Raw genomic sequence first — 15,288 nt, forward strand, 5'->3', positions numbered from 1 at the left:
AAAAAAGCGTTGGCCAAATCAATGCATGTGAACCATTGGTGAGCTGGGGTCAAATTTGAGATGGCAGTATATGGGTTTGGTACGGCCATTGTTGGTGTTGCCACCAGGCTGTTTACTCGACGCAGATCATGGACTAATCTATATTTGTTTGTGCCTGGTTTCTTGACAGGAAAGATCGGTGTGTTCCATGGCGATCGCCATGGAATAATGACACCTTTCTCCACTAAACCTTGAACAGTGGGCGCAATGCCTTCCTCTGCCTCCCTTTTGTTAGGACATTGTGGGACCCAAACTGGTTCTGTCGATTTTAACTGAAATGTGACTGGCTCAATGTTACAGAGGCCAACATCCGTTGGACCTTGTGACCAGAGGTCGTGCGGCTGGCTGTTAATTAACTGCTCAGCTCCGGGACCATCTATTAGTTCGCGACCATGGCTTCTTGTAATTTCGAGATGAGTCAATTGGCCCCTGTCAGCCGTTTTTTGTGGTACCCAATATGAATCTGTCATACGCGAATGCAAAACCCCAACAATGCCAGAGGGCTCCCAATCGGTCACCAAGCGCAACCTCTTTGTCATAGCTCCTAACGCTCGAGCTTCATGGCCTGGATGCAGTGCCATAGAAATGTGAGGTTCAGCTGTGTCTGCCATTTCATACCATATCTGTTGTTCTGGTGTCAGTGTAACGGGGACTACTACACCCTCTTGTCCTACATATAGGCCATCCCCTGTGAGTGTCCACATTTGGCCTTCAATGTCATGGAACATTTCCTGATATGTGACAGTCTCATTTCGGTCATAAAATAGTGTACTATGCAGGGGGTCGATGGGAGGCAAATAAACAGCTAAGTCTTTAATCCAGGGCCACTGATTCTTATACAGTGCCCTGGCCCCTGATTGAGAATCATCTAGTTCCACCCAATATATGTCTGCCATTTCCTGCAAGGGTCCTCCCAACAAAACCTGCTGGTGGCCCTCTCTACTGTGTGCCTGTGAACAGTCGACTTTAGCGCCGTCCGGGAACGTGACTGTGACACCCTCTGGTGAGCATAAAATATTTGCACCCAATTTAATCAACAGATCTCTGCCCAATAAGTCAAGTCAAGTCAGCTTTATTTATATAGCGCTTTTTACAATTTTCATTGTTACAAAGCAGCTGTACAAGAAAAATGACTAAGTAAAACATAAAAGGTTATGGAATTCAAAACACAGGTCAAATATCAGACACACAATAAATTCCTATATGCAGTGTTAATTAAATAAGACTACCAAATTCTAGCAGCCCCCCCGGCTAGGCAAAACAGTGCAAAACAGTATGCAAACGGTGGCGAGGAACCCAAAACTCCATTGGAGGAGAAAAAAAACCTCGGAGGGAAACCAGGCCTAACCAGGGGATTCCAGTTCCCCTCTGGCAAAAACTGCAGCCTCTGCACAAGCTCAACAGTGCTTGCACAACAAGGCAAAATTATCATTAATAATCTAATAGTGGCTGAAGTTTTGTAGGGACGTCACTTCCTTCGTCCAGCATTTGTCAGGTCTAGGAATGGATTGCGCCCTGCCCGCTCCGCTCTTGTAACCTTGGAACAATGAGACAAGACTGGCTGAGAGTAGAGTACTGTTCTGCACTCTTTGATGCAACAAATGCATCAGTTGTTATTGGAAGTGTCCCTGGTTCCGGTTGATCTAACTAGTGCAGCCTAGATCTTTGAAATACATATATTATGATAATGTAGTGTATGCAAGATTAAAAAGATGCGTCTTTAGTCTAGATTTAAACTGACAGAGTGTGTCCGCCTCCCGGACATTGCAGGGAAGACTGTTCCAAAGTTTAGGCGCTAGATAAGAAAAGGATCTGCCGCCTGCACTTGATTTTGAAATTCTAGGTATTACCAACTGACCTGACGCCTGAGAGCGTAGTGCACGTGATGGACTATAATACGTAAGAAGTTCTCTCAAGTAGTGAGGAGCTAAACCATGCAAGGCTTTATAGGTAATAAGCAAGATTTTAAAATTTATGCGATGCTTTATAGGTAACCAGTGCAAGGTTGACAGAACCGGGCTAATATGCTCATACTTTTTTGTACGTGTAAGAACTCGAGCTGCCGCATTTTGGACCAGTTGGAGTTTTTGTAATAGGCCTGCAGGGCAACCACCTAATAGTGCATTACAGTAATCTAGTCTTGATGTCATAAAGGCATGTATAAGCTTCTCCGCATCTGATGATGACAGCATATGACGTAATTTAGATATATTTTTAAGATGGAAAAACGCAATCTTACAGGTGTTGGCGACCTGGTTCTCAAATGACAGAGTACTATAGAATAGAAAGCCAAGATTCTTAGCTGAAGATGAAGGTTTTATGGAACATCCATCAATAGTTAAGCAGTATTCTTGGTTGTTACGTAGGGCGGTTTTCGGTCCGATAAGTAGCACTTCAGTTTTGTCCGAGTTCAGTAATAAAAAATTGCTACTCATCCACTTTTTTATATCAACTATGCATTCCACTATTCGATGGAATTGCTGTGTTTCGTGAGGCTTTGAGGAAATATAAAGTTGCGTATCATCAGCATAGCAGTGAAAGCTTATTCCGTGTCGCTTTATTATATCTCCTAGGGGTAACATGTATAATGCGAAGAGCATAGGCCCTAGTACTGAGCCCTGTGGTACACCGTACTGGACTTGCGATTTGCGTGATACCTCATTGTTTATTTTTACATATTGGAAACGGTCGCATAAATAAGATCTAAGCCATTTCAAAGCTATTTCCTTAAAACCGACATCATTTTCAAGTCTATGTAGGAGCATGCTGTGGTCAATGGTGTCGAATGCAGCACTAAGATCTAGCAGCACCAATAAGGAGATACAACCTCGGTCAGACGCCATAAGCAGATCATTTGTAACTCTAATCAGAGCAGTCTTTGTACTGTGATGTGCTCTAAATCCAGACTGGAAATCTTCATTAATCTCATTCCTTTGGAGGAACGAACATATTTGAGTTGAGACTACTTTTTCCAGAACTTTAGATAAGAAAGGTAGATTCGAAATAGGTCTATAGTTAACTAGTTCTCCAGGGTCCAGATGGGGTTTTTTGACAAGGGGCCTTATAACAGCCACCTTATATGCTTTAGGCATATGTCCTAATGTCAGAAATGAGTTAATAATGCTAAGTAGAGGATCTATAATTTCTGGGAGCATCTCTTTCAGAAGATTTGTAGGTATAGGGTCTAGCATGCATGTAGTCGATTTAGATGATCTAATGATTTTCGATAGTTCATCGTGATCTATAGTAGAAAATAAACATAATTTCTCCTTAGGGGTGCTGTAGTTAGTCATATGTTCAGCGGGTTTCGCATCTGGTTGCATAGTTATAATTTTCTCTCGAATATCTTGGATTTTATTTGTGAAATAGTTCATAAAATCATCACTGCTATGCTGGTATACAGCATCAGAAGTCGCTGACGATTTATTTTTGGTTAATTTAGCCACTGTATCAAATAAAAACCTAGGGTTATTTTGGTTTTCTTCTATTAATGATGAAATGTAGGCGGATCGAGACGTTTTTAGGGCTTTCCTGTATTTTTTAATACTATCCTTCCAGGCAGTACGAAATACCTCTAATTTAGTCTTCTTAAAGTTGCGCTCCATTTTTCGTGCCGCTTTCTTTAGAGCCTGAGTGTGTTCATTTTTCCACGGTGTCGGTCTGTCATTTTTAATCTTCTTTAAGCGCAAGGGAGCAACTATGTCTAGCGTTTCCGAGAAGGTGGCATTAATATTTTCAATGGTAAAGTCAAGATCTTCAACGTTATTACTCATGCTAGAGATTTGAGACAATTCAGGCAAATTATCAAGAAACGCACCTTTTGTAGTCGAAGTTATTGTTCTATAATATTTGTAACTTGGAGTTTGATTTGCCACCATTGGGTATTGAAGCAAGCATGATACCAGATAATGATCTGAGATGTCTTCGCTCTGCTGAAGGATTTTAACATCGACCACGTTTATACCGTAAGACAAAATTAAATCTAAAGTATGATTACGAAGGTGAGTAGGTCCTGACACATGTTGACTAACGCCCATGGAGTTAAGAGTGTCTTTAAAAGCCATTCCTAAAGCATCTGTATCATTATCTACATGAATGTTAAAGTCCCCAGCAACAAGGACTGTGTCTGCAGACAGTACTAGTTCTGATAAGAACCCACCAAATTCTTTAATAAAATCTGTGTGGTGCCCTGGAGGCCTATATACAATAGCCAGAGTAAATTTTAAAGATGTTTTGTCCTTAGTATTAGGTATTGATGCATCAAGTACCATGACTTCAAAAGAATTGTATTTAGGATTAGACTTCTGGGAAATGCTAAAAGAGTTACGGTAAAGTGCAGCAACACCTCCCCCTCTGCCTTTTAGGCGAGGCTCGTGTGTATAATAGTAATCTTGGGGGACAGACTCATTTAACGCAATATAATCATCTGGCTTTAGCCATGTTTCTGTCAGACAGAGCATGTCTATTTTATGATCTGTTATCATATCATTAACAAAAAGTGCTTTATTAGAGAGAGATCTAATATTTAGCAATCCGAGTCGTAACAGTTGATTATCTGTATTATGTTCATGTTTAGTTAGTTTAAAGTTAATTAAATTACCTTTGAGAGGTTTACGCTTTATTTTATGTTTGCTAATCCTGGGGACAGACACAGTCTCTATTTTATGATGTTTGGGAGAAAGTATTATCGCATGTTGTGTATTATGTGTGTTCTGCAACGTGAGACGGCAAGCAGACCGTTGGTTAAGCCATTCAGTCTGCTCCCTGACCTGGGCCCCAGTGAGTCAAGTTTTAGCATTAAGACTATGTGCCATATTTCTAGAGAGTAGAGAAGCTCCAGCCCATGAGGGGTGGAGACCATCTCTTTTCAACAGGTCAGGTCTGCCCTCAAAACTCTTCCAGTTATTTATAAAAACAATATCATTCTGCAGGCACCACTCAGACAACCAGCCATTTAGTGATGATACTCTGCTACGTATCTCATCACCACGATTAGTAGGGAGGGGGCCAGAGAATATTACAGTTTCTGACATCGTGCTTGCGAGCTCACACACCTCTTTAATATTATCTCTAGTGATCTCCAATTGACGGAGTCGAACATCATTTGTGCCGACGTGAGTAACAATCTTACTGAATTTACGATTTGCCTTAGCCAGCACATTTAAATTTGACTTGATGTCAGGCGCTCTGGCTCCCGGTAAACATTTGACTTTGGTGGCTGGTGCCTCTATGTTAACGTTCCGAACAATAGAATCACGATAACTAGGGCACTTTCAGCAGGTTTCTCAGTCGGTGCGTCGCTGAGCGGGGCAAACCTGTTCGAGACTGTAGTCGGAACGTTTGAGTGATGTTTTGACCTGCGACTACACCGTCTCACAGTCACAAACTTTCCCAGCTGCGGGGGTTGTTCAACCGGAACCGAACTGTGCGCGCTAATATTGCTCGTGTAGTGAAGTGAGTGACTCGTTACCACGTCATCCTCATTATATATTTAGCCAATGGGGTACCGCCCTTAGTGTATATAGACTCTGTGTGCGTGCCTCCTAAAATGCGTCATTGTCGAAAGCCCGCCCCTTGTCTTCATCCCAAGAGATCGCGGAGGTATGCGTTTTTAGCTGTGCAGCTGGTTGTTTTGATTGTAGTAGTAGGTGATGTTGTATTGTTTCTTTATGTTTAGTGTGACAGTCCGCCATCAAGGCTCATCGTTGTTCTCGTGGTGACATCCACACATCCACATTGTAAGTTTTAATGTTGTATCGTAACTTTTCAGGAAACTTGTTTGTTTGAATGATCCGCAATGCATTTTAGTGTGGTGTGCCTTCGGGGCTTCCATTGGTGTGGCATCCCTTACTACCCGTGTCGGAGTGCCAGCTGCTTGTTGACTCACTCACAGATCCATCGCATGACTTCTGTGTGCCTGTGATTTATGTGTTTGTTTGTACGTGCCGACATTCAGTCAGGGTGAGTACATGCGCTATTGTTTCTTTTTAATCTGCAATGGTTTTAATTAGATGATTAATAAATATTTGTTAAATCTCGCTGCTCTCGTAAAAGCCAAGTTCGCTCCTTTGAATGATCTGCAATGCATTGTAGTGCGGTGTTGGTGTGGCGTCTCTTGGTGGCCGTGTCGGAGTGCCGGCTGCTTGTGTGTTTGTGATTGCGTGTGTATGTGCGTGCCGATGTTCAACCAGGGTGAGTACGTTGGCTATTGTTTCTTTTTAATCTGTAATGGTTTTAATTAGATAGTTAATAAATAATTGTTATATCTCTTTGCTCTCATTAAAGCTAGGTTGAGCCGCCATATTAACAACTTCCTGTCAGTAACCCTTGCTTTTTGAGCCACGTCTGCTGCTTTGGGGGGAACCATAACTCCCTTGGGGATCCCATCCCGTCTACTGCGTAGTTTTAGGCTCTGGTGGGCCTTAAAGGGTTTTCTTTGTTTCTATTTTTTTGGATTCTGTTTTTGTCTCATGTGTGTGTCTCTGTATGGATTTGGCTGGTTCTGTCACCAAGCCTTCAGCTGTATGAACTGATCCCAGACAAATAGTTTTGTCATCAGACATACTTTGGTGACTGATTGCGTGTTCTGTGTTGTGACCGCATCGTCTTGGAAGTGTACTTTTTTTGTTATAAATTGTTGTTGTCTCTTTGTTTATGTGGATTGTTTATCTTTATTTCTTTTATTTTTGTATTCTGCAGGAGCTGGGTTTTCCTGGAAGTGGGCCTGTGATGGTAGCTGCACGGCCTTCACTTTAACACTAAGGGAGTGTTGTGTTATTTCTGATCACTATTTGTAGTGGAGTGTGACTTTCGAATTGCGGTGTTTCTGCCGTATGCAGCTATAGCTAGCCTGCTTCCAGGGCCCCAGCCCCTGCAGTGATTTACCTAATTTTCGTCTGTTTATGGATCGAGACAATTTATTTAAAGTTATTATTTGGGTAGTTGTTTTCTTTAATAAAAAGGTTTTGTTTAATTGTGAACTCACGCCTCCTGCCTTTCTTGAGCGAATTAACTTGCTTACCATTTATTAGCTTATTTCCCCGGTAACTCGGGGTGGCGTAGTCAGTACTAGGCGAGCCACGTTTTGCTACATGTGGCGCAGTCGGCAGGGTTTTGCATAGAATATCTGGCGGAGACGTGAGTTGTATATTTTGTTTTACTAATTTTGTAAAAGTTTTCTGTTTTTTTTTTTTTTTTTATACATAGGAATAAAGCAGCAGACGTGTGCTCTGACGATTGCAGTTTTTGGTTTGACCTCCTTAGGTGCACTAGTTTGTGCCGTTGGTTGGGTGCAGAGTTCTGTTAAATTAAGAAGGTACGTGCTCTAGGGATGGAGGGAGAACTGCAGGAATTAAAAGAGCTTGTGGTTCAGCTTAGAGCTGACAATGAGAGGTTGCGACAGGAGAGGGCGTCCGAATTACAGGGGGTCAGTGTTGCAGGACCTAGTACCTCTGCCGGAGTTACCGCCCCTGCGACTCCATCAGTGGCTAGTAATACTCCAGTCACTGACAGGCTTGTATTTGTACCTAGGGATAGGAGGTGCCCAAAATTTAGTGGGAGGGGTGGGGTGAATATTGACGAATGGGTTGAGGAAGCTAAAGCTTGTATGAGAGCCCGTTATTTATCCCCTGCGGATTAGGCCTTCTTTCTCTTTGATCATTTGGAGGGGGAGGCGCGAGAAGAGATCCGATATCGGTCAGAGGAGGAGCGAGGGGACCCTGAGAAAATTATTAGGGCACTGCGTGAGTTGTATGGATGTTCGTTGTCGTATGTAGCCTTGCAGGAAGCTTTCTTCTCCCGGAGGCAACAGGAGGGGGAAACACTCTTGGAGTTTTCCCTCGCCTTGATGAGTCTCCTGGAGAAGGTAAAGCAGCAGTCACCAACTGTAATGGTAAATGCTGAAACGTTACTACGTGATCAGTTTGTCGAATATGTCAATAATAGCATGCTGAGACGTGAGCTTAAGCAGTTGGTCCGCCGACAGCCCAATTCCACGTTACTGGAGGTGAGGAGTGAAGCCCTCCGATGGGAGCAGGAAGGGATGCCAGGGGGTGTGAGGGCCCGAAGCTTATCGGTTCCCGTGGCACATGGAATTCAGTATGGCGTTCACGGAGATTCATGGGGGGGGGCTCGTAGTTCACCTCAGACCTCAGAGTTGGGTGAGTTAAGGGAAATGCTGAAAGCACAGCAAGAGCAGTTAAATCGCCTCACTCAAAGTTTCGCCCGATTGTCAGGCCCAGAGATGCGTAATCGAGCCCCTCGTAGTGGGCCTGTAATCTGTAGAAGGTGCCAAAAACCAGGCCATTTTGCCCGAGAGTGCAATGAAGAGCGTGTTTTACAACGCGCTCCCCATTCCACCGTACCTATTACAGGAGGTAGGCAAGTGCCTACTTCTGTGCAGTCGGAAAACTAATGCCCACTGAGCTGCAGAGTCACAGGTGCTTGTTGTTAAAGATCCTCCTGGTGGTTTGTGTGATCAGATTCCAGGGGTCCTTGGAATGAATGTTTTAAAGCGATGCTACCAGGAACTCTTTAGTCAACATGGCCCCGGACTCTTTAACTTGCCTGATGTGTCAAAAGCTCCGCATCTTGTATCTCAGGCGCTACAATACTGTAGTGTTAACACCGTAACTGGTATAAACCATGTGGGTAAAGTCCGCGTGCGGGGTCGTAAGCTTTGCCGGCTGGGCTATTAGCTTCTCCTGCAGTAGTTCAGGTGAGCCAAGGGACAGCTTATATACCTGTGGTTAATGTTGGCATGACTGATGTAGTGCTCTATCCAAGGTCCATTATGGGCACGTTGAGTAGCGTTTATGTGGTAAGTTTACCAACAGGTGTTACAGAGGTTCAGCCGGTTGTGGCTCTTGTGGGGGCGCAAAGCGCGGAAGTAGTACCTACTGTGCAGGAGCAGATGGAGGCCATGGACTTGTCAATTTTGTCAGAGGATGAGCAGAGTCTTGTAAAGTATTTACTCCGTAGGTTTCAGGCAGTGTTCTCAACCCAGGAGGGGGATTTGGGTTGTACAAATCTGATTTCACACGATATTCCCTTGATAGATGAGACTCCAATTCGACAGCGTTTCCGACGCATACCCCCATTGGAGTATGAAGTATTTAAGGCCCACATAAATCAATTACTCGAAGCTGATATTATTCGAGAGAGCTGTAGTCCGTATGCTTCACCAATCGTACTGGTTAAAAAGAAAGATGGTGGCCTGCGTCTGTGCGTTGACTACCGTCAACTCAATGCCAGAACTAGGAAAGATGCGTTTCCTTTGCCCCGAATAGATGAGTCCCTTGATTCCCTGAGTGGTGCTCGTTGTTTTTCGACTCTTGATTTGGCCAGTGGTTATAATCAGGTTCCAGTCACGGAGAAGGATCGGTTTAAAACAGCTTTCTGCACACCTTTTGGACTCTTTGAGTGGAACCGTATGCCATTTGGCTTATGTAACGCTCCGGGCACCTTTCAGAGGTTGATGGAGCGGCTGTTCGGGGACCAACAGTGTCAATCCTTGCTCTTATATCTGGATGATGTGGTAGTATTTTCCACCTCTGTAGCGCAACATCTGGAGCGGCTGGAGGTAGTTCTGAGTCGTTTAGAGCGTGAAGGACTTAAGGTGAAGTTAAGCAAGTGTGCATTTTTCCAAAGAGAGGTGAAGTATTTGGGCCACGTTATATCGGCCGAAAGGGGTATCAACAGACCCTGCAAAAATTGATGCAGTAGCTGATTGGCGGACTCCAGCTAATGTTGCGGAGTTACGCTCGTTTTTGGGTTTTGCCAGTTATTATCGGCGTTTTGTGGAGGGGTTTGCCAAATAGGCAGCCCCCCTACATAAGCTGGTCGCGGTGTGTACTGGTTCGAGACCCAGAGAGCGAATGGATCAGGGGTTTGCACAGGCGTGGACTGAGCAGTGTCAGGTGAACTTTGAGGGTTTGAAGAACAGGTTGTCTACTTCTCCCGTCTTGGCATATGCAGACTTCTCCCGGCCCTTTATCCTGGAGGTGGATGCAAGCCATAGTGGGCTTGGCGCTGTCCTCTCGCAGGAGCAGGAAGGTAAGGTGCGCCCTATTGCGTATGCCAGCCGCGGCCTCAGGCCCACTGAGTGCAATATGACAAACTATAGTTCCATGAAGTTGGAATTTGTGGCACTCAAGTGGGCCATGACTGAGAAGTTTAGGGAGTATCTGTTGGGCCAGAAGTGCATTGTCTATACAGACAACAATCCCCTTAGCCACCTGACATCTGCTAAGCTGGGGGCTACCGAGCAACGCTGGGCAGCCCAGTTGGCTGCCTTTGACTTTGAGGTTCGGTATCGGTCTGGGAGGAGCAATCGAAATGCTGACGCTCTTTCTAGGCAGAATCTGGGTTGTCAGGAAATTCGGGAGAGTTTCTTACCAGGTACCATAATCCCAGTCATGGTGAGGCATGTAGCCGAGACCGAACCGGTAGTACAGGTGAGCCAAGCGGTGATAGCAGCATTGCCTAGTTTTTCTCTTGAGGATTTGAGTTTGCTACAAGAGGGGGATCCGGATATTCAGAAGGTTTTGGCATTTTGGGAACAGGTTTCATTTCCCAGCTCAGCTGTGCGCCAGCAGCTCCCCAAGTCTGTTCTGACATTGCTCCAGCAATGGGACCGTTTCATAAAAAGAAATGGGGTCCTTTATCGACGGGTGTCACGCCCTGATGGGGGTGAGGAGGTGCTACAGTTGATTTTGCCTGCCGCGTTAAAACATGAGGTATTGACTGAGTTACATCAACATCATGGACACCAGAGTATTGAACGCACTACTGAACTGGTGCGTCAGCGGTGTTACTGGCCGGGGATGTCGGCAGAAGTGGCACAGTGGTGTCGGGAATGCGAACGATGTCAGCTGGCTAAAGACATCCAACCAACTGCTAAGGGCTTTATGGGCCATGTTTTGGCTTCTAGGCCAAATGAGATCCTGGCTATTGATTTTACCCTACTTGAGCCTTACAGTTCTGGACATGAGAATGTTTTGGTGTTAACTGATGTGTTCAGTAAATTTACCCTGGCGGTCCCCACTAGAGATCAGCGGGCTGAGACTGTAGTACAGGCCTTAGTTACAGAGTGGTTTTTTAGGTTTGGGATTCCAGGTCGTATTCACTCCGACCAGGGCCGGAATTTTGAGTCTGCCCTTATGAAACAACTCTGTAAATTTTATGGGATTGAAAAATCACGTACTACACCTTATCATCCAGCAGGCAACGGCCAGTGTGAACGGTTCAATCGAACACTTCATAACCTTCTTCGTACTCTGCCGACCTCCCGTAAACGGGACTGGGCATCTTGCCTTCCGCAGATGTTGTCTGTTATAACACCACCCCTCACCAGAGCATGGGTGAGTCTCCCTATCTCCTGATGTTTGGGCAGGAGCCTAGACTCCCTGTTGATTTCCTGTTGGGTAGGGTCCAGGAGTCTGGCAGAGGTGGGGTTCATGAGTGGATGGTAGAGCATAAAGCTAGGATGCACGTGGCTTTCGAAGGGGCACGAGGGCGTTTGAAGGCCGCTGCTGAACGCCGTAAGAAGCTGCATGACCAACACGTTCGTGATGCACCACTGAGGGAGGGTCAGCTGATTTATCTCCGCGATCATAGCGTGAGAGGTCGTCATAAAATCCAGGACCTGTGGAGCTCTGTGGTGTATCAGATCGTCAGGGCTCCTATAGATGGAGGCTCTGTGTATGCTGTTGCACCTACGGATGATCTGAGTAAGATCCGGCATGTTCATCGTTCGTCAATGAGGACCCGTATACAACGAGAATCCCAATCGAGAGTTGCTTCTGACGGCTCTTTAGTGGGGACGCCATCGTCATTGGGGGATGTAGAGGAAGTAGACCTTTGGGTTGCCGTTTCAGGTGATGGGCATGTTGGGTCAGGTCAAACCGTAGTGTCACAACCCGCAGTTGTAGCGAGGTACCAGCCACCAGCGTCATCGCTTCAAGAAGTGGTGGGACCATCCCCGGCAGTGTTTGTGCCCTCTGTAACTGGTGAGTTAGCATCTGTTGATCCTGGCCGAGCAGAGGTGTCTGCCTCTATTCCCCTGATGGCTCAAGGGGATGGTGTCGGAGCAGTGCGAAGAACGAGACGAGCTACCGCGGGCCAACACCCTAATATTTACCATCTTCCTCGATCGGTGGAGAATGTGAGGGATGTCCCGGGGATTCCAGGGTCTATATCCAGTATTACTTCTAGGTTGTTTAGGCCTTGGGACTAATACCTGGTGATTTGTAGCCTATCGTCGGGGCGACGACACAAAAGGGTGGGTAAAATGTAGTGAAGTGAGTGACTCGTTACCACGTCATCCTCATTATATATTTAGCCAATGGGGTACCGCCCTTAGTGTATATAGACTCTGTGTGCGTGCCTCCTGAGATGCGTCATTGTCGAAAGCCCGCCCCTTGTCTTCATCCCAAGAGATCGCGGAGGTATGCGTTTCAGCTGTGCAGCTGGTTGTTTTGATTGTAGTAGTAGGTGATGTTGTATTGTTTCTTTATGTTTAGTGTGACACTCGGCCATCAAGGCTCATCGTTGTTCTCGTGGTGACATCCACACATCCACATTGTAAGTTTTAATGTTGTATCGTAACTTTTCAGGAAACTTGTTTGTTTGAATGATCCGCAATGCATTTTAGTGTGGTGTGCCTTCGGGGCTTCCATTGGTGTGGCATCCCTTACTACCCGTGTCGGAGTGCCAGCTGCTTGTTGACTCACTCACAGATCCATCGCATGACTTCTGTGTGCCTGTGATTTATGTGTATGTTTGTGCGTGCCGACATTCAGTCAGGGTGAGTACATGCGCTATTGTTTCTTTTTAATCTGCAATGGTTTTAATTAGATGATTAATAAATATTTGTTAAATCTCGCTGCTCTCGTAAAAGCCAAGTTCGCTCCTTTGAATGATCTGCAATGCATTGTAGTGCGGTGTTGGTGTGGCGTCTCTTGGTGGCCGTGTCGGAGTGCCGGCTGCTTGTGTGTTTGTGATTGCGTGTGTATGTGCGTGCCGATGTTCAACCAGGGTGAGTACGTTGGCTATTGTTTCTTTTTAATCTGTAATGGTTTTAATTAGATAGTTAATAAATAATTGTTATATCTCTTTGCTCTCATTAAAGCTAGGTTGAGCCGCCATATTAACAACTTCCTGTCAGTAACCCTTGCTTTTTGAGCCACGTCTGCTGCTTTGGGGGGAACCATAACTCCCTTGGGGATCCCATCCCGTCTACTGCGTAGTTTTAGGCTCTGGTGGGCCTTAAAGGGTTTTCTTTGTTTCTATTTTTTGGATTCTGTTTTTGTTTATGTGTGTGTCTCTGTATGGATTTGGCTGGTTCTGTCACCAAGCCTTCAGCTGTATGAACTGATCCCAGACAAATAGTTTTGTCATCAGACATACTTTGGTGACTGATTGCGTGTTCTGTGTTGTGACCGCATCGTCTTGGAAGTGTACTTTTTTTGTTATAAATTGTTGTTGTCTCTTTGTTTATGTGGATTGTTTATCTTTATTTCTTTTATTTTTGTATTCTGCAGGAGCTGGGTTTTCCTGGAAGTGGGCCTGTGATGGTAGCTGCACGGCCTTCACTTTAACACTAAGGGAGTGTTGTGTTATTTCTGATCACTATTTGTAGTGGAGTGTGACTTTCGAATTGCGGTGTTTCTGCCGTATGCAGCTATAGCTAGCCTGCTTCCAGGGCCCCAGCCCCTGCAGTGATTTACCTAATTTTCGTCTGTTTATGGATCGAGACAATTTATTTAAAGTTATTATTTGGGTAGTTGTTTTCTTTAATAAAAAGGTTTTGTTTAATTGTGAACTCACGCCTCCTGCCTTTCTTGAGCGAATGAACTTGCTTACCATTTATTAGCTTATTTCCCCGGTAACTCGGGGTAGCGTAGTCAGTACTGGGAGAGCCACGTTTTGCTACACTCGCATCCAAAGTGTTTTCTAAGCTCCTTACATTCTTACTATCCTCAGATAAAGATTGGATGCGAGACTCTAATTCTGAGATCTTCTCTGTCAATCTAGCTATTTCCCTGCATTTATCGCATGTAAAGCCCTCGCCGCTGACAGAGAAGGCTAAGCTAAAATGACATGAGGTGCAAGTGACAATAATAAGAGAAGAAGCCATAACTCACCGGGTTTGAAGAGTAATTCCAACTTACCAAGGTTGCTCGATGAATCTTAGTATATACGCTTTAGAGAGAAACCGTTAGCACACAAGACAGCTAGAAGGCGAGATGATATTTAGCAGTGTAAACAGAAAGCCCGCTAGCACGCTTGTGCTATGCTAACGGCGCTGAGTGTTTTGGTTTAAGATTTTCAAGTAAATAACCAGGAGAGGTTATTGAGATATCAGGATAAGTTAGCAATTACAGTGATAATTAACAATGTATGCTATGAATAAAATACACTAATATGAAAGAAGTGCAAGTTAAGTGATACAACAACCTGATTCCGTGTTGTATTAGAGGGGAGAGGTGAAGCACGTTTACTCGCACCAACAAAGGAGAGGCAGCTGATTGGACGTGTTCCCAGGATTTCACATCCGCAAAAGGACATTAGCTCCTCGAGCTAAAAAGGGACACCAAAAAGGATTATAAATACGATGAATTATTGTGCTTCGGGTCCTTTGTGAGATATCAGTTCTCTTGAAAGATTGAGTCTGAGGCAACTCACCCAGCAGCTGTTGTATTTTTGAATCTTCTGATCAATAAACTTCAAGATTTTACTTTGACTGGCCTCTCTCCAATTCTGAACACGCAGAACATTGAAGAATTGTTCAAAAGATGGTGACATCCGACGTGATTGGAGAAAAGGGGCATTTAGAAGAATTGTAAAACTCGGGGATTGACCGAGAACTGGGACGTGACAACTTTAAACTTCAACACACTGTCGACAGAATAACATAAGGTAAGCAGAGACCTGTTTAAACAAACTTCTGCAGATTGAATATTCCAAATTTATGTGTTGAGTTTGAAGTATATCCGTACCATTGATTACAAATTAGAAATTGGTGATATTTGTTGATCAGAATAAAAGGATATTTTTATTTTTTATTATTTATATTAACAAGATGCGGTGAAAGGCCCGTCACGATTTTATTTATATTAACAAGACGCGGTGAAAGGCCCGTCACGATTTTATTTATATTAACAAGACGCGGTGAAAGGCCCGTCACGATTTATTTATATTAACAAGACGAGGTGAGAGGCCGCGTCACGATTTTATTTATAAAGATAC

This window comes from Barbatula barbatula, assembly GCF_947034865.1.
Source record: "Barbatula barbatula genome assembly, chromosome: 18".
In the NCBI taxonomy this organism is placed as follows: domain Eukaryota; kingdom Metazoa; phylum Chordata; class Actinopteri; order Cypriniformes; family Nemacheilidae; genus Barbatula; species Barbatula barbatula.